Below are 12451 nucleotides of genomic sequence, written 5' to 3'. Positions count from 1 at the left end.
TTGGAAGAGACAGTCAAACAAGAACATGAAAAGCTATACAAACTGGACACTCGAAAAAGAAAAAGACGCGAAACAAAAATTCGCACGTTCAAAAAAAAAACAATACAGTTACGATCCAAAGAAACAGACTTGAAAGTGAACCACAACCCTCAAAGAGAATCAAAGGCATTCGGTCTATCAGAAGCTCATAACGAACAACAAGACTGACAACAGCATAGAAAGCAGAAGTACAAAATGAGGTAAGTGTTAGAAAAGCAGAACTCATAAAAAGTACAGTAGCTCAAGGAGATAGGGTTGACAAAAGTAGCAGAACGGAGAAGAGCTGTTCAGAAAGAGACACAAGTAAGAAAAGAGACTGACTCGCGAAGAGAGAAAGACGGAGATGTCGCGAACACGAGGGGGAGACCCGCGGCGCCACAGTTCGTCGCGGCGCTCAGTCTACCGGCGTCGACCGGGCAAACATGTCCAGTTGTAACTTTGTCGGTTGAGACCGCGTGGACTGTATCCTTCGATTTCACGGTTCCGCGATCGAGTCACGTTGATTCGAGAAGTCGTGACATGTACCAAGTGTGCAACTCGAAACTAACAATTCTCCTGTACCGCGAGTCGTGAAAGTTGCGCGTAAATCGCGCTCAAAATAGTGTAGTTGTAGCAAGTGTCGTTTAAAAATACTTAACGAAACATTGAAGTCGCTAAACCAATTTAGTGTAAAGACTCGATGTTCCATTACCGTGAGTCATCCAATTGGTGAATAGTTACGCTTAGAACAGTGTAACTGAAGTGAGTTTCGCTTAAAACTATCCAACGAAACGTTAAAGTCGATATGTTTGTTTAAAGTAGCGAGGAGGACTCGAAGGAGTGTTGTTGCGAGCCAAAAATCTGTGAATAATTCCGCACGAAATAGTGTCATTGCAGTGGGTTCCTCTTGAACGTAAAACTTTCAAGAATCTGATTAATATTGTATGGATAATAGTATGTTCGATTTTTTATCGAATGTGCTCATCTTGAATCGCAAAAATGATGAAATATTGCTATCGAAGGAATTAGAAGTTCTTGGAAAAGTCTTAACGAGATGAAAACTTTTTTAGTGGAAAAGTTTCAGTGATTACAAGTGTGATAATCGATACAGGGGTCATCCAAGTATGCAACCGCGATTTTGAGCGTCTTGTGGTTGAGAACGAAGGCAATGCACGTGTGTTTTCAATGCAGTTCACCGGTGTTCAGTTTGAGATGGCTGCGTCAACATTGCAATTAGGAGGGGAAAATTTGTGAGCTTGAAGTTAGAAAATGTTTTAGTTATTGTTAGAGAAATTTTGTGCCAGGCGATGGAATTTCTCCATCGAGGGGACAAGTTTCTCTCGGAAAAGTTAAGTGTATAGAAAAAAGACATCGTGGAAAACGAACGAACCGTGAAAAGTTTCGGAAGCTAGTCGTCGTTACGAAACTTGAGGCTTAACGAGTAAATTTTGCATTTAAAATTCTGGAAAATTTTGTCGAGAAAATTGAGACAGGCGTCTTGAAAATATTTTCTTCCCTTTGGAAATTAATATTCCCTGCGAAGGTCAATTTGTTCTTAACTTGAAAATTAAAAATTCCAATTGATCCATTGTTTTGTACAATTAAGCAAATTCATCAATCATGATAATTGATTTTTGCACACGTCTCCGTGTTCTCAGATTGAGAATTTTAGTATAATATACGAATCAATGGGCAGTAATTGTTGAATGTAGAATTCGTAAATTAAAATCTACTTCGCTTGACATATTGGTGAATGGGCACTTCAAAATTTTACGTATGTATTTTATTAATGGGTGTACGTATATGTAGCAATATACAAATTTTATAAAATTTACGAACGATGGAAAATATAATATTTTGTATATTGAACAAAGCTATCAAAGTTGCAAAATTTCTTTTAATAACAGAGAATTGTATTTTATTTCCCCATGAAGGGGTGAGAGGGAGTTGTATAACATCATGGTCTAAAATTTTTATGATATAATACATATCAAATTTTTTGATCCTAGTATTGAAGCAAATTAAGACATTGTTAATCTAACCACGACAAATTTTCATTTACTTATCATAATTTTTAATTTCATTCCGTCAAAATCTTCCTTATTCAGATCGCTATAAAATTATTGTTTTTACCTTTTTACAGTTATCAACATGTTTGTTACTCACGTGTGCGTTTACTAATAAGTAAATTAATGTTTGGGCGGAAATCGTTCTACGATAAATTGTTGCTTATGTCGACTAGCAATTTGTGCATAAAATTTGTTTTGAAATAGTATTATCGATATTGTAAAATTGATGAACATCTTCTGATTTTCAAAATACAAGAGAAAAAAATAAGAATCAATTATACATGCGTTGGGATATTACTATTAAAAAAAATATGTATATATTTATATTTGCAAATTGTACTGTAAGGGAAAATCCATTCCTTCAACCGTACAATGATAAACACAAGAGTTCCAGGAATTTGAAATACGTCAGTTCTTCGACGATACAGAAATTTCAGAATTTAATTTTTCTCTTTACTTTTCGATACTTTTTAATTCTATGGCATTAATACATTTGGCATTCGTAACTCGAAAAATCGAATATTTCCAAACTTTTTCGCAAGAAGTTGTTGAAGAATAAAAATTCGCATTCTTTCACTCGAGCGACCTTAAACTGTGTCACATTTCTCGCACCATTCAACTATTCTCGTACCCGAGATATCTTGTCCTTCCCACAATTCATAAACTCGAAATTACGGTTGTTCTCGCAGACCCATCAGAGCAAATTGTTCGTGACCGTGGCCTGCCTGTCAGCTGGAAATAATAATTTGCTTTATAGGTCGGTTCACGTGAGTTGTCCGTAGCGAAAGTGTTTTCGAATTTTTCTGCTTTCCCTCCAAAAAGAATCTCGTTTCTTGATTCGCTGGTGTAAAACTAACAGGGACTTTGTTGATGTAACCAGCCAATGAAAGCAGTCGCGGAAAAATTCATGCATTCTCACTCGCTCAGAAAGTTCCCTGATGTAAATCTAGACGCACAAATGTTGAGCGAATCGGTAATTGAAAATTTTGACTTTTGAACTGGATTTTTGTTTATATAGGTATAGGAGAAAGATTTTCTTGCCTTTGATAGAGAGGTTAGGTGTTGCCTTGGTACAAAAAGATTTTAAATTCGTAAAATCAATTTCAAGGAGACATTTTCGAGATTATTATAAATAGTCGTTAATTATTTTCATACCTTTATCAGTGGAAGTTTTATTATAGTATTCGAGGTATCAGTGTGAATAGAAATTCAATATCAGTGTAATTTAAGGATGTCCTAGTCGCATGCTGTTAGATTATATTATTAATGACTCGATGCTATAATACTTATAATTAGTATGTAATCGGTTAATGTAATTGTGAATCAGGTCTATGCTAGATACTTTCAAATTGTTGTGAACTAAGAAATAGTGAATGAGTTACTCACTTGTAGTATAATAGAGTGATGTACTATATTCCTATAATTATGTACTATTGATGCTTATAGTAATATGGTATAATAATAATGAACAATAAGGTACAACGAAATTGAAAAGTTTTCTTTCGGAGAAACAATTTTCTAAAACTTCTTCGAGAGAGTATAAAAATTATTTCTTTTGTGAATAGTTCACTAAACAGTTGTAGTATGGTAAACTAAGTAATACATTATTCTTTCATGGTAACGAATTACTTTTTATCATACATTTAGTATTGTAAGATATGTTACTAGTTTACAGTGACAACTGTACAGTAAGTAGAATACATCGTTTATTAAGTTTCTCTTTTTGTTTTTTCTTAGAAATTACGGTTTTCATTCAATCAGAAATTCGAAGCGTATTTTTTACAACTACGCATAAGATAAAGAAATGGATTTTTTTACGTTATAGAATATTTCGTTGGTTATGCATTCAGAAAAGGACCAGTTTTCCCTTACTCCTCTTTATGATGCTATCACAGAACTTCTTTGTTCGCTGAAGCAAACGTAACATTCGTAACTCGCATACTGAGCAAAAAATGAAATATGTTCCTCGATAAAGTCTATGTAACGTTAATGGTTTTGCGTTTTAAAAGAAAAATAAGTTTCGAAACTAGTAGTTTCTTTATTCATTCTTTAACTGTAGTAGTAATCGTATTTTTCTATTGACTATAATCTGAGATACTTTCTTCAAATCCTCGTATATGAGAAAAGAAACTAATCGCATCATCGACTGAATTTTATTATCTAAATTGAATCTGCCCAAGTCTTGAAACTGCTTTTAGAAAATACGCAAAGATGCAGAAACATTTACTTACGATGTCCTTGAGACCTTAGTTCATGAAAAATCGCTCGCAGAAAATCAAAGATGAAAGAACATTGATTTGTAAATGAAATTAAATCAGCTGTATCTAAAAATACTTTGAGAAAAAATTCTTTCGTCATTACTTGTCATTTGTTATATTTCTGACAAGTATTAATACGACATTATTTAGTAAAACCTTTATCAAAACTTCTACATTGTTAAATTTATTGTAATAATTAATAAAGCAGGTACTTTATAATAAAATAGTATAACGGTATACCAGTTTGTGTTGCTATTGTAGGTAATTCATTACTATTTTTTTAGAACAGTACTTTTTAATAATCAATAATATGTATACTTTATAATAATATAGTGTAATATTATATCACTCCCCGTTCAATATAACGGCTGTAATTATGTAGTACATTATTATTACTTTAATTTAATTAAATAATAAGAATATTTTTACCTACAAAAAAAGGAAATTATGTTTAAAATTTCTCTTAAATTCTGCTCACTTTTATGAAACATTTAATATAGACAGGACGTTTAATATGAACTTCATTTTTGTTGATTATTTGATGAAGTTCGTAACAAATTCTTCTTTACCTTCTGAACAGGGAAATTTATTAAGAAAAAATTATTATTTATAAGAAAATTATTTTAAGAAACAAATTTTTCGATAATCAATTCAGACGTGCTGCATTTACAAAAAATATGAATAGTTTTAATTCTTGCTTCTAATCTGAAATAAATATTGAAGTTCATGATCAAATAAAGCATTGAAGATATAATCATGTTTCCTTTAGGAAAGAAATAATTCAATATTTACCAAGAAAAAGATCCTTTTTTGTCTTAAAATTAATTAGTAATTTTTGACAAATTTGGCATCACTTTCTGCTTCGTAAACAAGAGTCCAATGAAAGTCAAACTTATTCATTGAGAATAATATATTATCATAATCATAACAGAGTAGTCACAAAAACTCACTAAGAATGAAGAAATAAATTTTTCTTCTTATGCACAAGATAAGATTCTTCCTTGACCTCTTTGTCACTATAGCAAGAGAATTCCACGAATCCAAAGAAACAATAGCTTGGTATTATTATAAAATAATTACTGCAATTCCAAACAAAATAACTTTTCAACGAAACTGATTACAGACCGTGATAAAAAAAAAAGATACCGGTCTCGTTCTATATTAAGGCTTAGACGATGCTAATAATTTAATATTTGAATGTTGAAATATCATTGTTTAAATATTTCAATAATATGCAACCGTCATTGCTTGGATATTAAATGAAAGTTTAAAAAGGGACGATCAACTTAGGAAACTTAATTTCTAGGCTATTAAATACCAACACTAACTTCAATATTTTAAGTACTAAAGTATTCGAGTATTATTCAAATAGGCAATTATACAAATATTATTCGTTTGAATAATATTAGTCTACTATTTATAATAATAATAATATTTGAATAATATTAGTCTACTATTTATAATAATAATATTTGAATAATATTAGTTTACTATTTATACTGATAATATTTAAATAATATTAATTTACTACTTACTCAATTACTCGAATAGTATTTGAGTAATATTCGAATTGTATTTGAATTATATTCGTAAAATATTTGAATTAATAAAGTCTACGAATATACGAATACAAGAAAAATTCGACAAGTAACCTTAGCCTCAGTTTGTGTACATAACATTCCGTTCAAATAATATTAATTTACTACTTACTCAATTACTCGAATAGTATTGGAGTAATATTCGAATCGTATTTGAATTATATTCGTCAAATACTTGAATTAATAAAGTGCACGAATATACGAATACAAGAAAAATTCGACAAGTAACCTTAGCCTCAGTTTGTGTACATAACATTCCGTGGCAATAGTGACGCATCCTTGGTACCTTCTCACGGAAACTTACGACTCAACGAGGGACTCTGCACTCGTCGAGGAACATTCCTCTTCCACTGGAACTCTACGCTTCAACCGAGGTGACTCCTTGTCTAACGATTACGCAAACCGTTCTTTATTTTCTTACAAGTTCGCTGTTTGATCATGAGCAAGGACGTGTGCGCTTAATTCATTGTCAGAGCAGTAGAAACTGGCTCGTGTACATAACAACTCCATCGAGAAAATAGATCCGCGAACTCGATGATTAACCTTTTTTTATTGGTGATATATCTCGCGTTGATTCCACATCCGCGTGCGTCTAATTAAACAAGCATCTGGGCAAGAAACGCCTTGGAAATCGTTTCTCCTTTTCTGCCACAAAATTGCCATCTTGTGGTCAGGAATTATGACTGAAGGGATTAAGTTTATGTTGAGATGATGGATAGATGGATGATGCATTTTGTTACCTTTGGGATTGTCATTCTCTGAATAGGATTTCGTACGGTACAATGCTCTAAATAATTGTCTGGACAACAGAGAATTGTAACTGCACTCGGACCGTGTACACTCGTCGTTGAAATATGCATGTCATTCTTGGAGACAACTATTTTCTTCTCAAAAGATGAATCTTAATCTTTGGATCGAGTCTCTTATACGAGGACGCACGGAGAAATATTATTGTACATTTTCAAATTTTTTTTAGTTTCATTATAATTACTGTAACAATCGGTATAGTTGTATAATATACAGAAATAAATACAAGATCAAAGAAAGTATTGTATTTATTTTTACACAAGTACACCTGTATGTGTACAAATATTTTTGATACACATACATCTCTATCTGCATAAGTATCTTCTATACACGTATATCTGTATCTGCATAGCATGTCTCGCACTATCATCTTTTTACGAAGGATCTACGAAGAGAGCCTAAATGTTGTATCAACGTGTTAATTGCATCGCTCGTAGGATTTTTTGTTGCTCTGAACTTGTTCGCAACGAACGAGGATGCAATCGTCGCGTTTACATTTACGGAACCAGGGTCAAATAAAATTTTCTAACTTCGTTTATTATTACGGAATTATTTTCAAGTCCAACGTCAGATTCCACGAACTGGCCGTCGCCTCTAACCTCTCCTCAGTTTTGCATACGCAAATGTCCGGCAACTGTTGGTGTCCGAACGCGTCTACTAGCGAGTCGTCTCTATGAATATTGCAGTATGTAAATTCAGCCCTCTTGAACTTGCTCTACTGTCAGCACTATTTTCTCTTTCTACCTCGTCACCCCGTCTCGTGTCTGTTGCATGCTCCTCTCTCGCGAAGGTCGTCACGGCCTTTCTATCTGGGTGCGTAATTTGTTCTTACGTGTCAAGGCGAGTCCAGCGACTACGAACATTTTCCAATTGGAAAATCCTGATTTCAGTCCAGAGGAACCGGGCGTGTGTGTTATGGTACCTGGAAACAATGCCTGTAGGAAATTCATTTCGAGGAGCTGGAGGTTTACTCGATGGCGAATGGGGTCGATTGTTCTTTTCTTGAATGCTAATGAATAGGCTTTCGTCTCCGACTATATCGGTTAACGACCTTGGTGTAATTTTATGGGAACTTGGAGACACAATTTCTTGAAAATATTCTGTTCCAGGACCCGATGCTTTTCTCGGTGGTAAACGGATGTGGTAATTTCTCTGTAAGCGATGTGGGCCTATTTTGAATCTTTACTGGACAATTCTTGAACGAAATAGTCGGTGACTGACCGATGTACCGGTTACGAAGTATTCAAATTTTTAATACCGAAATATTTGTCCACGGAGGATATCGCTGAAGAAAAAAATCTCGATACGCTTTAACCGAAAGGTTCTAAGTGACGCGATTGTTTTTGATACTCGTTGAAAATAAAATACCTCGTTGTTGTTGACTGATTTTAAGAATCGTGTTATTAAGCTTCGTTGGTCCAATTATATTTAAATTTTCATTCTTCGCTAGAATTTTGTATTCCTCGATAGACGTTAAATTCGGAAGATAGTCCCCGTTATAAACTGCAATTGTTAACTTTCACAATTTATGAAGTAAAACTCTCTGCTTCGCAAAGTACAAAGTCCATTTGCACGTATAAGCATAATGGTAATACAGGAACACGAGGCAGTGCACTTGAAACAATACTTTTTCTTAAACGGTACTTCAGTTTCTGACTGCAAATAAACTTGCACATACATATGTAAATGTGTAGTCGTATTGTGGAAACATGGAGCGTTTGGAACGGTTTAACTTTGGTTCGTAAATTTGTTCTCTGTCGTATTACAAATGAACTCGACAATAAATACGTAACACTGACACGAGAATATAGAATAATTAGAATCATCTTTAATCCTTTCAAGAATGTAACCCAATTCAGTTACGCGAATCAAACTGTATAGTGTTTGCGAAGTGACGAACGATTTGAAACGATATTAAGTGCTAAAATCTGACAAAACAACGTAAAATCCATATAAATGGTGAAATATTCAGCAAAGAAAGGGACAATTTACTCAACGTCAATAATTCTATTTACAATTAGTCAAATTCCAAGAAGAAGAGTCACACCGAGAATAACCCAATACTTAGTCATGTTTCCTTAACGTGAAATGCTAATCACGGATTGGTGCGCTCTTTGGTCACCAAAATACCATACAAAGGGTAACAGATTCGACCAATGTACTCGACCAACAACCACAGTGTCGATCCATTGACGATTGTGTAACATTCAAACCTTGTTTTGTAATATTCATTCGAGATTAATTTCTCAATGTGAAGTGGAGCGAAATTTGAAGGTATCTTTCATTGAGCTGGTTTGGAGCAATTATTACTTCGTTCCGCAAAGACACGACATTACGAGAACAGTGAGAAAAATTGCAAATGGACGATTGAGAAATAAACGTGGCCAACGAGGCGACATTTATCGTAGAAGAGGCTGACTTTTATTCGACCGATTGCTCGATATTTACGTCTCCGAAACGACGACTCGCCACGCCAGGAAATTATCTGTCCACGTGAAATTAGTTGGCCACATGCTTCACCCTGTCAGATTCGCGAGACGGGGATGTAAGTTCCGCTCGGCGCTTCGGGCTTATCGTTGGCCCACTCTCAGCTTTATTAATCATTTTATTGCGCACTAACGGACCGAAGTCTATCACACAGATTTCTCGCCCATCCGGTTCGAGACTTCTCGCTATTCATCACGCGGATTTCCATTCGTTTTGGAGGATTGTTTACAATATTTTGCGCTACCATCGAATTTACGAGGTTACGTTTAAATTTATGGAGATATCGAGATCCTCTGCTGTGTATAACTGATCCATTTACGCTCTATTTCTGAGTGGAGAATGATTTGTTTGATACACTGTGATTAATCTCCAACAAGCTTCGTCCCATTACGCGTGATCGATTATTTTTAATTTTATTTAACGATCGATCGATGATTAACGATTGAAAACTGATATTTGTAGCACGATAGTTACTTTACGAATCTTTTGTGACATTTTCTACTTTTTTGGAAGCTTTTGTTCAGACGTCAAAACTTTTATAAAATTTTGAAACAAAAGTCGTGTATCATCGGTGCCATCTGCTATACATTGTTTGTAGTTGCAAGACCAAAAGCAAAGAGTAAACAATGTCGTTGTTCTTTATGTCCTTCCACCGTTGACAGGGAAGCAAGTTTGCTCGACATGTAAGAAAAAAATCATGTATGCAAACATTCGGTAATTGTTTTTAGAAAATGTTTAAATGAATCTTAGTTTATATTTATTACAATCTAATTTTAAATTACTGTTTCGATTTAGTTTAAGTCACTTGTAAAGCACACAAAATGAACGATAACTTTTCGTATTAATAATATGTAATTTCTCGTTCCATATTTGTAAAAATCATCTATTATGATTTGATAATTATAATTTTCTTTCCGAAACGGACAATTTCAGTGTAACAATTATTTCAACAGTGCACACAAAGATTAAAAAATTCCTCAAATTAATAATAATTGAAAGTCGATAAACAGTTGGATGTACACAGTTAAGAGTAAATTAATTATAGAAAGTTAAAAAATGAATCAACTAGATATTGAAATATCCGAAGAAAGTTTCATTCTACTCGTTTCAATTTATCTCGGTTGTACTCTAATACGACGGTTAAGTTGTTGTGATTGTTACTAACTGATTTACCGTCACGTATCACGAGAGTAATTGCATTATCACGAATTGATTGTGACAACGAGCACCTCGGATTTGGAATCAACATTTCCCTCTGGTTTACTCTGAATTTCGGAAAATATTTTCACGCAACACCGAATAAATCTGTTCGCTGCCCTCTTTTATTTTCTTCTGCTCCTTCCGAGAAGATTACTTTTATTTGGAACGCGACCGTCACGTTGTTAACGAAAACATACGCGTTTATCGTTTCCTTGACCGCAGAAATTTTGGAACAAACGCGGTTGTGAGTTATTTAGTCGAGGATTATTTGCACGTTATTTTATCTTTCGCGTAGGAAATTCATTTTTTAATTTCGATCATTTTGCAAACCGGTTACCGAGTCACTCCAATTATTGATGAATCGATCACGCATTAATCGGCCATTTGTTCAGTTTTTCTGATCGTAGAAGAAATATTTAGGCAACACTCGAGTGACATAAAGAAAACGATTATTACAACCATCTGGTTGTGAAACAATTAATCTCTATGATAACAATTAATATTCCAATTATTAGTGAATCGATCACGCATTAATCGGCCATTTGTTCAGTTATTCTAATCGTAAAAGAAATATTTGGGCAACACTCGAGTGACATAAAGAAAATGATTATTACAACCATCTGGTTGTAAAACAATTAATCTCTATCGATATTAGATAATGAAAGTTTATTATAAAATAATAAATAATATATAAAATTGATAAAAAAACACATATGTAAGAATTCTACACACTTTCGTGTACATGCAACAGGATTTGTATCAATTTTTAATTCCATTAAATTTATTCAATGATCGGTTGTAAATTTAATTTACGAACGAATCTGGGAATTTATAACTTTATTAAATGGATACATTCATTTCCGTAAAAAATTGTCATCGCAGTTTACTAGTATAATTTAAGGAGGGAAATCCGACAACTCTGTTTCAGACGAGAGATATGTGCAATAGTTCTTGTATATATGCGAGAAACTGTTTAGGTTAGTCACTGCCTTGCAGCATTAGATATAATTTACTGTCGTTCAATTGAAGATATTGAAATATTAAATAAAATTGGAAATAATCAATAGCGACATGGAAATATTAAATAAAATTTGGAATAATCAATGGCGATACGTACAATTAAATTTGTTCGACATTTAATGATACTCTGCACAACGTGGTTCGCTAACAATTCACAAATGGAGTTAAGAGATTAAGTCTTAACCTTGAGACAGTAAACTATCCTTATAATTGACATCATTAGATTAACTTAAACCGTTTCTTGCCTTTATTACTATAATGTATTCCTACATATACATAGATATCATTTGACATCGAACTGAACGGTAGTTTCTTTTACAGAAACTATTGACGGGAACATTCGTTCTCACTAGAAGTTAATAATATTCATTTTTCTTAAAAATTAATGACGATACGTTCGCAAAGAATACCGTCGATACAAACACCGTACGAATAATACTATAATCATATAAAGAAAATAAGAAACAAAGTTTAATCGATACGAGAGGAGTAGTTACAGAACATGATAATTTGCAGTAATTACTTCGATCGATTAGATTTTATAATTACTCAGACTTGTGTCTGTTTGCTTGCGCTAGAATTTATTTCTTACTTCTCGATACATTTGCAACACTAATTCCATTCAATCGATATTGTACACTATCATTGGCTCGTTATTCGTTACAAAAATATTAGCAATCAAAATTTGGTAACGATCGATCGAAGATTTTTACATTTTCCGATACTTCCATCTAGATCTCGCACAGCAACCTAATAAAAACAATAAAATAACTTTAATTCGGACGAATGTGTTACCCTGTTTTGTACAAATTTTTTAACGATCGATCGAAGATTTTTACATTTTCCGATACTTCCATCCAGATCTCGCACAGCAACCTAATAAAAACAATAAAATAACTTTAATTCGGACGAATGTGTTACTCTGTTTTGTACAAATTTTTCAATCGCTGTAAATCTCGCGTATTAGCATCCTTTTGTAGGTGTTGCTTGTCCA

General features: G+C 33.5%; 1 protein-coding gene across 10 annotated transcripts in view; it reads left to right on the top strand.

Annotated features, from left to right (window-relative positions):
- Positions 1 to 460: 460 nt before the first annotated feature.
- LOC143145143 (octopamine receptor beta-1R) overlaps positions 461 to 12451 on the top strand; it is a 78191-nt gene continuing 66200 nt past the window's right edge. For 2 of the 10 annotated variants that reach the window (XR_012991690.1, XR_012991689.1), the window contains exon 1: positions 461 to 1279. The gene's annotated coding sequence lies outside the window, so the exon portion shown is untranslated. Of the gene's footprint in view, positions 1460 to 5896; positions 6318 to 12451 lie in introns of all 10 variants that reach the window. The other 8 variants (XM_076308675.1, XM_076308754.1, XM_076308509.1 and 5 more) reach the window with 8 other exon arrangements.

The sequence above is a fragment of the Ptiloglossa arizonensis genome, chromosome 1 (assembly GCF_051014685.1).
Source record: "Ptiloglossa arizonensis isolate GNS036 chromosome 1, iyPtiAriz1_principal, whole genome shotgun sequence".
Taxonomy (NCBI): domain Eukaryota; kingdom Metazoa; phylum Arthropoda; class Insecta; order Hymenoptera; family Colletidae; genus Ptiloglossa; species Ptiloglossa arizonensis.
The sequence above is the reverse complement of the archived record's forward strand: the minus strand, read 5'-3'. Positions and strand labels throughout refer to the sequence as shown.